Consider the following 13,383-nt stretch of genomic DNA (forward strand, 5'->3'; position numbering starts at 1 on the left):
GATCCAATGAAGATTAGAAAAACACCTCTCCAGTGCCCTGAGGGTGACTAAATTAACTGCAAATAATCATTTTTGGAACAGCCCATTTTGGGGCGAACTATTGCTTTAAGAGCACATTTCTGTACAGAGACAATTGATAAATCGGCGCATTCAGGGTGTCAGGGATTTGTTTTCTCAATGTGGCCTGCCAGTGTCAGGCTCGTATGTCTCTTTTCGGTGCATAAAGGGTTAAACCAGGCGGTGAATGTGCAGCTCGATTCTCCTCCCTCCATCAGCCTCCTCTCTCGCTCCACTCACTGGCCTTTAACAAGGGTTCTGTTGCGGGACTCTTTTCGGAATATGTATCAATAACCCCCAACCGGATAGGCCTGCTCAAAGCGAAACAACAGAAACACACTTGCCAAACTTTGAGGTGAACGTCCGGTGTTTTTGAAGCAGAATTTTAAAACTATCCACACTGAAAACATGCGGAGATGTCGAGAGGAGTACAATTGCCAATAGGATCCCAAAGTTGGGACTTTTATGTCAGGGAATGAGAGGTAAGGACACAAAGGACTTTGGTTCTCGAGGGTCAGTGTAAGATTTCCAAATGTTATTCTCTTATTCAGCTGAGTCACGCAAGCAAATTTCAGTATTCTGCTATCGTGCCGCAATACCGCATTATGAAGACGCAGAAGACGTTAAAGGGCTTTTTATTCTTGTTTCGCTATTTCGAAAGGCATAAATAGATGATTTTTATGGGGCTGATTTGCTATTTCAGTAGATTAAAATCTGCATTGAAATCTGCAGTTTGAGAGGGGTGTGAATTGCTGGAGAGCTGGTTCTCCACCCGGACTGACTGAAAGTTGTTTTGTGGTTGTTGTGAAATAGACTGCTAAATAAGCTTGTTTTAGGGAAAACACGGGATTTGGCTTATAAGCCTAGTTTTTTATATTTTATTCTAAAATCTAACGTCAATTTTGAACACGTTTAGATTGAGGCAAAATTTAATTTATTATTAATTTCACATAACAACTTTTAATGTAGAAATTATCTAGGTTATTCAGCAAAACAGATTTTTTCTTAAGTAGAATATTTCTTTGTATTGTACCATCTGAATGTATTGTTTTATCTGAAATAAAATTATGAGACCTTTATTGACAAATTTTTGTACAAATAAATAATACATTTTTAATCACATTTTCATTATACAAAACTATAAATAATCATAAGACTGGCTGGCGATTTAAACAACAACAACAACAACAACAACAACAATAATAATAATAATAATAATAATAATAATAATAATAAATAAATAAACAAATAAATAAAAGTGCGTAGCTAAAATGAGTTATTTGCTTGTCATGACAGAATCTACTTCCTGAATTCTGATTACTGTAGGTCACTGTGACAAACTATTTCCAATTTATGTATTTCAAAGACTCATACATTTAACATACAGTGAAAATAACAATTGCAATAAACATTTAGACCAAGAATCAATTGAAAATACATTAAAAAGTCCCTACCTAGGATCACTGTACAGCCGAAAAAAACATAATTATTGTCATTTTTAAAACTAAAGGCAGGAAAGACAGTGATGGTGAACTGGAGAACAAAACATGATTTACATTGTCCACAGGCTAAGATTTGCACTGCTGGCACTTTTGGGATTGGCACAAGTGACCAAAGGTTTGCCTATAGCAGTGCAGCAATGTATATTGACCCTGTGGAGCTCCTTAATAAACAGTTTTGGTGGAAACAGGGAGAGTTGAATTGCACATTTAATTCTGCAGTGGGTCAGGCAGCTCTGGTTTTGTGTCTTTTGGATACAATCTGGGTTAACATCCCTCACAGACAGCATTTTTTTTTTTTTTTTTTTTGAATGCACAGTTACTCCTGTTGGATGTGGTTCATCGCTCTTGGTGGTATACTGACATTACCCTGGATACCATAGCTCTTGAAACATCACTGAGACTTGCTGTCCTTGGTCAGAGATGCGCCAGTGAGATGCACACCAACAATTTGTCAACTAAAACTGTGCTATAAGTTGCTAATTAAATCTTCAAACTGCTCTAACTAATGAGAGATCTAACTAATAACAGAACAAACCATCTTTATACAATAACTTGCCTAATTATCCTAACCTGCCTAACCTAATTAACCTAGTTAAGCCTTTAAATGTCACTTTAAGCTGTACAGAAATGTCTTGAAAAATATCTAGTCAAATATTATGTACTGTCACCATGAAAAAGATAAAATAAATCCCTTATTAGAAATGATTTATTAAAACTATTATGTTTAGAAATGTGTTAAAAAAAATAGCTTTTAGTTGAACAGAAATTGGGGAAAAAATAAACAAGCGGTCTAATAATTCAGGGGGGCTAATAATTTAAAAGACTTTAACTGTATATGAAAATAAACAAATCTAATTAGTTCACAAGTTAAGTGTATAAAATGCATAGAAAAAAAAAATTACACAGGAAAAAGTTGAACACATGAAAAAAGGGAGGTGTAGAAAGGCAGTGAAGGCCCAGACAGCAGCTGAAATAGGATGTAGTAAGTAGGATGATGAAGATGAAACCAGGGTGCACATTTCAGCACGACAATGTTTCAAAACACATCCCAGGAAACTAGCAAATGGTTTCAGAAAAGAAAAGTAAGCTGTAGAATGGCCTGGCCAATTACCTGACTTGAATCTATTACAAAATACAAAATAAAGATCTGTTTGAATAGACGAAACCCACTGAAAGAAGATTTTTACACTCAAATTTTTTCTTTTTTCCGTGGCTATTAAATACAGTGGGGGGAAAGTATCCAACATGTCATGCTTTTTCCTGGGAATAAAATTTCTAAATGACCTGTTGACATGGAATTGAACCAGATTTTGGTAAAAGCCCTAACAATATTAAAAAAAACATAACAAAACAAAAAAATATAAAAAAAAATGTTGTGTGTAATAACAATGGAATAGCAAAATGAGCAAGTACAGAACTGCAGAAATGTATTTAATATTTTATATAATTAAAAAAAATAATAATAAAGATATATGAAGATGAAGAATGAATTTTCTTTGGTTGTTATCAACATCGGGTGAAAATTTTAATTCAGTAGGACCTTTAGAAATATGTTCTCTGAAAAAAATGCTGTTGTGTTGAATACTTATTCCCCCTCTTTGTATGTGTGTATGTGTATACACACTAGGCATGGGCCGGTATAAGATTCTGACGGTATAATAACCTTGGATAAAAATATCACAGTTTCATGGTATCACAGTATTGTGATTACTGTTCTAAAATAACTTATTTTTAAATGTCTGGGTAAAAAAAAAAAATGAAAATAATATATTAAATTTTTTGAAAGATTTATAATATTTTGGAGCAGTAAACATGTCAGGCTGAATAATTCAAATTAATCATTGACTACTGCGGTCTTCATTAGTTTCAAAAACACTGATTTCTTTACAATTTAAAACATGATCAGCATTTTTATGCAGGAGATACTGTTGTCCTGTATTACACAAAATTTTGGCGGTTTTAAAACCTTGACTTTTCCGAACCGCGGTGGTATACCTTAAAAATGGTTATCGTTCCACACAGTGTAGATTTATGTGGAAAATCATTATGTATAGCAGCAGCGCTTGTTTTTCAAATTCTGGCCTCTGTGCAGCACTCTGGGATCCAACAGCCACACAGCAGAAATGTGTTGTTAAGCAAAGGCTGTTATTGATTATCGTCTAAACCCGAGTGTGTCGTCACATCAAGGTCATGGTCTGTCCACCATCAGATCAGTTTCTTAGCTCTGTTTGCTTTTTGCTTTTAATGTGTGTGCAGGTCCCTTTATTTCAGGGTGTGGTGTTGTTTATATAATTTTCTTAATTTGTTTGAGAAAGTAGTATGGCTTTGTCTTTAAATAAAGCGTTCAGAGTGCATTTTAATAGGGTGCATATACACTTGAAGGCAATTTTTTTTTAGCCCTAATGTGAATTTAAATGCATTTTTGATTATTATTATTTTTTAAACATAATAGTTTTAATAACTAATTTCATTTTTTTGCCACAATGACTGTACATAATATTTTATTTGTAAGATTTATTTACTCATATTCAGCTTAAAGTCCATGTTTAGTGCTTATCTAGAATAATTAGTTTAACTAGACAAGTTGGGCTAATTAGGCAAGTCATTAGACAATTCATTGTTTTTTTTTCTTCTCCAATTTCTGTTTAATGGAGAGAAGAGTTTTTTTTAAACATATTTCTAAACATAATAGTTTTAATAACTCATTTTTAATAACTTATTTATTTTATCTTTGCCATGATGAAAAAAATAGCTTAAAGAGTCTAATATTTAAAATTTTTCTAATAAAAAAAAATGCTTTTATTCTAGCCAAAATATTTTTAAAAAAATTCTAAAGAGGGCTAATAATTCTGACTTCATCTGCTTATAAATATACAGCCAAACTAAAATAAAGTCTCCAGAAGAAAAATATAATAGGAAAGACAAAAACTTTTTCTAATCATCACTTGAAACATCACTTGGGTCGGATAATGAAACTGAAACTCCACAATAACTTATTATTATGGTGTAGGGCTTTCTTTTGTGGTCAATACAGCATCAGTTTATCTTAAGAATGACAGATACAAGTCCTGTACAGTGGTCAAAAGGATTTTGAGCCATATTTTTTGCACAATAGTGGCAAAGTCACTACGCGTTTCTGGTAAAAAATTGAAATTTTCTTTAATATTTGCCATGATGACAGCACATAATATTTCACTAGATATTTTGAAGTATTCGGCTCAAAGTCCAATTTAAAGGCTTAACTAGGTTAATTAGTTAAGTTAGGTTAGGTGAAGTTAGGGTAATTAGGCAAATCATTACGACATAAACATTGCTTAGGGGGATAATAATATTTGGCTTAAAATGTTTGTTTTTTTTTCCCCGAAATGCAACATTTTCTCTAGAAGAAATGGAGAAATACCAGAAAATACTGTGGGATATTCCTTGGTCTCTCTCTCTCTCTCTCTAAATATATATATATATATATATATATATATATATATATATATATATATATATATATATATATATATATATATATATATATATATATATATATATATATATATATATATCCATACATAAAATAATATTGCTAAATATATATATATATATATATATATATATATATATATATATATATATATATGTTATATATATATATATATATATATATAACAATCCATTCCAAGCTTTTTTTTTCAGATATCAATTTCAATTGATTGATATCAATATCAATTTCAGAAAATGTACCCATATAACTACTTTTGTGGTCCAGGTTAACATTTATGACAGAACATAATTTTATTTAATTCATGGAAAACAATTGTGAAAAAATCTGTTCATTTTCACACATTTTCTATAAAAAAAAAATATTGGAATGAATGAACCACCAAATTGGAATGAATGAAACACCCATACACTATTGCATTTACATATACGCTACAAGCAATTTAGCTTATTCAACTCATCTGTACATTTCTTTGCACTGTAAGGAAAACCGAAGCACTCGGATTGCGAACATGGGGAGAACATGCAAACTTCACACAACTGTGACCCATCAGAAATGCTAACTGACCCATCAGAGGCTTGAACCAGTGACCTTCTTGCTCTTAGGCGACAGTGCTAACCACTAAGCCACCACACAGCCTCATTATAGGCAATTGGGCATATGTTATTTTTGATTTAGTATAAGTTTTGCTATGTACAGCTCTATGCCTTTCACATTAAAGTCCCTTGAAACTCATTCTGGTGGCATTTATTTCATATTTGCTTCCCGCTGTCCTTGCCTGCCGAAAGATGACTTAAACGGAATAGGCCATGTGACATCCTGAGCTCTATACAGATTCCCATGTTTTCTTTTAAAGTATGCTATTACATTGAAATAAAAGTGAGCAACATTTATTTTTTACTGGCATTTCTGATATTGAGCATCTTCCAGACATTAACTTTGTTTATTTTTTACTTTTTACCTTAAATTTATACTTTATGTATACCTTAAATTTGTTATTTTGTTTATGACTACAGACTTTCTATTTTTAAGTCTAGACTGACAGCCTAAATCATCTTAAGTCATGCAACATAATGTAAGTCCACGTGGACATAACACTGATGCATTATGTGAATTTCAAGTTTGACTGGTTTTGTATGAGTAAAGCTGCTTGTCAGAGTTTTACTCTTCTGTTTAGAAGTTTGTCGTTCAGGCATGCGATGAAATACAGCAAGCAGTATTTCAAAAGGGGGATTAAAGTTTCTTAAATATGCTTTTTTAAAAGTTGCTAAGTTGGTTTTGGTGGTCTACTGTAGTATACATCATGTTTAGTATACATCATGTAAATAAAAAAAAGTTTATTTTATCTTTATATTAATTTCATATAGGGCTGAGCGATTATCACGATATACAATTTTTCGATAAAACGATAATGACAGTTCGACAATTGCTCGATAATATTTACACACTATGCGTAACGTAGCGCAAGCATTTTTCAGCCTGCCATTCCGACTGCCGCACGCCGTACAAGTTTACAGCCATACAGTGTTAGTTGCACTGAAAGGAGTAAGAAAGAAATAAGGTAAAAAAGAGTCACAGACATTGTTGACAAGAAACGTCACTAGACTTCATGAGGTACTTTTTAGGTTTTCCTTATCGACACAAAAACAGAGCAACGTGCACCGCAAACTGCTTAGACGACTCATGTCATCAAAAGCAGGCAGCAACACCACGACCTGTTTCACCATGTAAAACAAGACCACTCTTATAAAGATGCTAAGAATTTACAGACATAAACAAGTGTTGGTAAACCAGCGCAGCTACCCAGCAGAGTCTCATGCCATCATTTTCGAAAGCCGTGCCTTACGAGAAACCCCCCCAAACTACAGCCTGCATCATTTAAGGGTTTTTGTTAAGACATTTGGTAAGACTTTTCATGTCAAGCATATGTTTCCTTTTTAATATTAAAATATTTATTTTAAAATCTGTAATACCACTATTGTCTCTCATCGACGATAAAAGAACCAGCCTTTATATATTTAAAGGACATAATCACATAGGAGAAATCAGATGCTCAAGACATAATCTTTAAAATAATGACATATTTAAAATGCAGCAAATATATGACAGACGTTTACAACAGCAACAGCTTTTTTTTCCACGGAGCAAAGCATCATCCATCCGCAGTTGTTTAAGGCGGACACAAACTAAATAAAAATAACCATATTTCCTTTAGAATGTATCTTTTTGTAACGAATTTCGTTTTGTATAATGTGTATCTTAATTTTGATGTACATTTTGTTGGTCAGATATCTACAGGATGAACAAGAGGAATGAATAACATTTGAGGTAAAGCGTTGTAACACAAGCCCGCTATATGCTTTAGCGCCAAAACAATCCATGAAACTATTTTCACGGTTTCATTTTAATTCATTAACTAAGTGCGGTCTGAGCAGCATGAACTGGACAGTCTTTTCGCAGCACTGATAGATTTCTTGGGTTACCTCGGAAGAATAAACTTGGATGGCGCTCAGAAGCTCGCTGTGAAAATGGAGAGGCTCCCCGGCTGGCTTCCCGCATGTTTTTGTTGTGATGCGCGATTTGTAAAATGAGAGTCTGCATAGGTCTATTCATGCTAGTCTGTCAGACAAATTTGGTCAAAACACGCACGGATATATCGGAGATAAGCACATAACAAGGTTTTATTCGACCCGCAATATGGGATATCAAGAGGGTGACAACATAAGATAAACTGCACACACTTGATGATGTAATGCGTGGATGCATCTCAGCGTGAAGCATAACTAAACCTTTACATGTCCATGCTTAATCAGTCATCGATTAAGGTCTATCAATTAAAGCGTTATCGACAATAGATCAAGTAATCTTTAGCATCCCTAAATAAAATACATTAAAGTATATTTCACCCTAAAATCACCATACTCACCATTAAAAGGAGAGTTCATCCAAAACCGAAAATTCTGTGACTATTAACTCACGTTGTTCCAAATCAGTTTTTTTTTTTCTGATACTGAACAATAATATCCGATAACTTGTAGGTAATGTCTTTGGTTGTTAAAAAAACTTGAACAAGTAAATGCTGAATTAAGATTGTTCTTTTGTTTATTATTTTATTATTTGTATTGTCAGACAGCTAAAACATTTCACTAAATGTGTTAAATCAGCTGCACAAAGCCATTGGCATGCTGAAAATCGTATATAATTGATAGATATAAAGATTTTACATTTATCGTGATAAATATCGATATCGACTGATATGAAAAAAATTATCGTGATCATTTTTTTTGCCATATCGCCCAGCTCTAATTTCATATGACCTCATTTTGCAAATAGTCCTAAATGATTCTTTTGAAGATTTATACATTTGAACCCCCTTCCGGTGACCGGTATCTCCAAACAATTCTTATTCTTTTCCCACAACTTTTGGCAACACAACGTGTGTTCTCTCTGTTGTCTAAACACTCAGGTACAGTCTAAGAAAGCTAGCATGCATATTAATAAAGTTGCAGCGCATACATAATGGAGTGCGCTGATTGGTTTGAATCAAGCCTTACTCATGAATGAATGCAACACACTCAGAGATGTAATACGGTACGCTAAGGTACAGACGTCCAGTCTATACGCTGGAATACACGCTAAGATCTCATGGCCGTGGCGCAGCTTCAATAATTCGTTTTAAAACGGAAGTACGAATTTGCTCAAAATAACGCAAAAACAATAAATTTTCACTTTTTAGTGTTATATATGTGTCCTAATAATGTTTATAGCAGTGTGTGACACATATACGACTTTCAACAGCTCAAAAAATGTGTTTTGGTGTTTCGTGACCCTTTAAAAATGTCCTGCTGTGCATCTTACAAGTGTGACATGAAGTTCACTAAAGGATGTGGCACATCAGTTCACTGGTTCACTTAAAGCCTATATAGTCACTTACGGCCCATTTCCACTGTGTGGTACAGTACGGTTCGGTAAGCTTTTATGGCCGTTTCCCCTGTCAAAGGGTACCTAAAAGCGAACCGTACCGTACCACTTTTTCGTCACACTTTGCAAAGGGTACCAAGGGTACCAAAAGGTGAAGCTAGACGTGCAGCTGAACACTATTGGTTTACAGAGATGCGTAATTCGCTCATGCAACAAGCCAGAATAAAAACAAATAAACCGCTATGTTTTAAATACACAACCGAGACATTACACCGTAATAATACGTACATATATTAACGAGCCATGGTCGACCCGAGCTCAAACAAATTTGTCGTCATCTTAATGAACAGCCACAAAATCAAGAAGAAGAGCAGATTCTGCCCTGTGCCCCATAGTTTTTTACGAGCCAGTTTAAAGTATGAGCTGTTTCGCTTTCTCGCTTGCGATTGTGTGCGCGTCTATATTTGAAATAACAATCTTCTTGAGCTGATGATAATAACGTGCGCTTGATAATTGACGTGCTTTTGAAAACCCGATCCTTTCAGAAACTGACAATGTGAGAGTGACGCGTTAAAAAACAAAGGAGAAGCTGGAAAAAAAAGATCAAATTATTTTTTCAGAAAATGTGAACAAACTGCCATGTTTAACTATTATCATTACTTTTTGGACTATTATGAACTCGGTATGATGGAATTACTTTCTAGCAAGATGGTCCTTGTGCTGCTGAAGATCAAAGACACAAATGAGAGGTTTGCACTGACTGGGCTATATTTCGTGTTGTTTTTTAACCTAAATAAGGACTAAATGTATGCTGTGTGTAGCTTTTCTTTAATTGGTAACATATTGGAGACTGTAAGGGGCTGTATGTGCTCATATATGTTGCATTTATTTATTTATTTTATATTATTGCAGATGTTACAGTAGGCTGTTTCGCACTGTCATTGATCTGCAGTTATAATCAAATATGTTCATGGAAAAGTTAGTAATAAACATTTATACACAAGTATTAGTGTGTATAAAGCATCTAATTTGTTTGAAGTGCTTCTCATATGATATGTGAATGATCCGTACAGCTTTACTCTAGACATTTTCTTGAGCTAAGATGATGTTAACTGGAACTTTCTGTCGTACACCACGCCCACCAAAAGAGTACCATTGAAACCCTTTTAGCAGTGGAAACGCAAGCCTGATAAAAGTGACCCGTACCAACCTGTACCATACCATACTGTACCACTCAGTGGAAATGGGCCATTATGTAGGGATGGGTATTAAGGCTTTAACAGTATTACTACCTTATTAAGATCACTTATTGGTTCGGTATTTTTACAGTACTCTTATCTGTAGTTTTTGTAGATTTTTTTTAACAGAATGTAAAAATGTAAAATAAAATTGAATCAATAATTGTAAAACTAATAAATAATTTTTTTCTTGTAAAAAATATACAGTGTTTTGAAGGAACACAGTTGAAGCATACGGATAGCCTGCAGATGACAGAGTTTTTAAGCATTCTTCTGGAGATAAATGAACACATTTGTCTAATAAATTATCAGCTGTGGGACTGATGTTGATGATTTATCATTAACACATTCACATAAATGAGTAAACTTTTTTTGGAATAAAAGTAATACAGTTTTGGAAATTCTTGCAATGTAAAAATAAGCAGATTTTTTCTTAATAAGCATTATAAGCATTAAGCATTTATTATTATTATTCATCTATTTGTAAATACATAATGTAAGAAATATTTTAATATTAAAGATTTATTTAGGCTACTGCAAAAAAAATTAAATGTAACTGCATGTATGTGCTTATTTAATTATTATTAAAAACATTTAGAGAGATCTTATGTGATTGGCTGCAAACAGATGTGGATAATGTAACTCATTAGCAGTCAAAAACTTTGCATTTGTTTTTCTGCAGTTCAAGCACTTTTGATAGATGCAGATTGCTTGTTTTTGCTTTGTCGGGCATTGTCGCACTAGTGTTCACTTAGGAAATACAACTATACTCTTGACCGTTTGGTTCTCTCCTCCATTGTCACTCTATTAAGCGCAAGGTTATGAGCTGTGTGTGTTGCGAGTTTTGTGTTGTGTGTGCTTAGCGCGAGCAAGCTATGTAGGCTGTAAAGTAAAGCATAATATGTATAAACTGAATTATATGGGATCACATTCCGCGGTCGCGGATAGAAAAATTATGCAAGAATATTAGGCGGGGATGAATTTTTTTCCGGAAGTTTCAGATATTATAGACACCTGTCCGTGATTGCAGCGGTTTCATATAGTTGATACAACAGTTCTGTCTGGTTCTCAAATCTGATTAATCTGATAGCTGTTTCATATTCTGCAATATCAGATCTCGTACAGCCTCTTTACTCCTGTGTATTACTCTGCCCACAGGAGTGGCAAGCAGAGGACTACAGTTTGACAAATATTGCAGCTGTTGGACAACATAATGTACTCTGAGACTTTTTTAGGCGAGAATGCAGTTGTTTTGTAGCAAAGAAAAGACAGTTGATATTGTCCATCCACAAGATGGCAAGAGAGACCGCATAATAAGCCCTTAGAGAAGAAAAATTCAGCGTAAAACTACAAACTATACCTGATCAAATCATAATAAGTCGATCTCTCTTTTGTATGTTGTAGTGCTGTATTTATACCATATAATTGTATAAAAACCATCAGAAATGTGTGTGTTTTGTGTTGGCCACTCTTTGGTAATCTGGTAGTGTTTGCGCTGCTTTAGCTTTTTCTGGGTTATTGCGATATCCTGATTGCAATAGAGAAATAATGGGAAATCTCTGTAGAATGATAGCATTTCATGCTGTTCAGCCTTATAATCTAAAAATATGAGCAAAATGACCTGGTTTGTCATCACTTGACATTACGCTACAGAATCTATAAATATTAGCTCTGAAATGTTTGTGAAGTAGCAACATTTTCTGGTGTTCTCACATCAGCAGCAGATGTAAATGAATGGTGAAAGAAAGTATACACACACACACACACACACACACACATACAGTGTTTCCTCTAGGATTTATTTTAGGATTTATAACTACCTATATAGTGTTATTTCAATGACAAATGAAAAAATGTCGAGAGCTTCTTGAATGCCCTCAAATATCCGCTGCTCAAGTGCAAATGTTCTTGTGCGCTCTTAAATAAACGCTGCTGAAGTGCGATTTAGTGCTTTAATGTAACAAGTATGTCACCAACATTTATTAGATTGCTAGGAATATTTATGAATGTCTCCAATAGACCTACAGAGCTGCTTTAATGCGTCCTGAGGTACAGTGAAACGGCTATAAACTCCAGCAAGATAAAGTCATTGTATGCAGAAGCACAGACCTTTATCTATAAATAAAGTATATTTCTGAAAACTTAGTTCATCTTAACTGAAAGCTACGTGGTGTTTGCTGGCCTCACGCATCACGCACCTGTCAGTCAGTCAGCATGTCACATTAAAGGCTTAAACAAATAACGCACAGCACTACTAAGATTACAGAAAAGTTTGTGTTTTGGAAACCATGTATACATGATTATGCTGTCAAACTGTTGTAAAAATTAAATATCACACTCGTAGCAGTGTGATATGGCTGTATGGCAACGCACGCCTCCCACCAATGCCAATATACAGTCACATTGGACCACTACTCGTGTGATATTCCTCATATATCCTGTAATTTCAGACACAAAGTATGGCAATTGTTGTCCTTAACAGCCGTACAGTTAAGTTTTGTGTTCAGATGATGATACAGAGGTGTTTTTGAGCAGTGTTGTGGCCCGTTTACACTGGGTGGTATGGTACGGTACGGGTCGGTACACAACAAACATTTTACAAAAAAAATGTAAAATGTAAGTTGTTTTGTACAGATGTATACATGGTGTACAGTGTACTTCAACTTTTCATTTAAAACATGAGTGTCTGTACTTCTGCTTGAGTAAAGGATGTGTGTACTTTTGCCACCTCTGATTGGGCGGAACAAGATTAACATTTCTCTCATGGGATTGCCAACAGTGTAGACCAGGGATGTCCAATCTCAGACCCTGGAGGGCCAGTGTCCTGCATACCTGTCTGGAAGTTTTTGTATACCTAAAATAGCTTTATTAGCTGGTTCAGGTGTGTTTAATTGGGGTTGGAACTAAAATACGCAGGACATCAGCCCTCCAGGACCTAGTTTAGGCACTCCTGGTGTAGACGATTATCAAATATTGCAAATTAGTAAAGGTTGGTTAGTTAAATTATGCTACTGTTGGTAACATTTATTTTGCAATAATTCTCCAGTACCAAAAGCAGAACCGTTAACGTCAGAGCTTATTGATACTTTTGTCTTTTATAATTTAGCACCGGTAAACTAGCTTTGAGTTTCGGTACCCATCCCTACATTTATGTGCATAATTTACTTCTTTTTTT

At 34.4% G+C, this 13,383-nt stretch overlaps 1 protein-coding gene across 11 annotated transcripts in view; it reads left to right on the plus strand.

The window, feature by feature from the left end:
- Positions 1–283: 283 nt before the first annotated feature.
- Positions 284–13,383, plus strand: part of epn3a (epsin 3a) — a 67,867-nt gene continuing 54,767 nt past the window's right edge. For 6 of the 11 annotated variants that reach the window (XR_012401213.1, XR_012401214.1, XM_021471467.3 and 3 more), the window contains exon 1: positions 284–539. The gene's annotated coding sequence lies outside the window, so the exon portion shown is untranslated. Of the gene's footprint in view, positions 540–1,875; positions 1,988–13,383 lie in introns of those variants that run through there. The other 5 variants (XM_073944981.1, XM_073944983.1, XM_073944985.1 and 2 more) reach the window with 2 other exon arrangements.

Source organism: Danio rerio, chromosome 3 (assembly GCF_049306965.1).
Source record: "Danio rerio strain Tuebingen ecotype United States chromosome 3, GRCz12tu, whole genome shotgun sequence".
NCBI classification, from domain to species: Eukaryota; Metazoa; Chordata; class Actinopteri; order Cypriniformes; family Danionidae; genus Danio; species Danio rerio.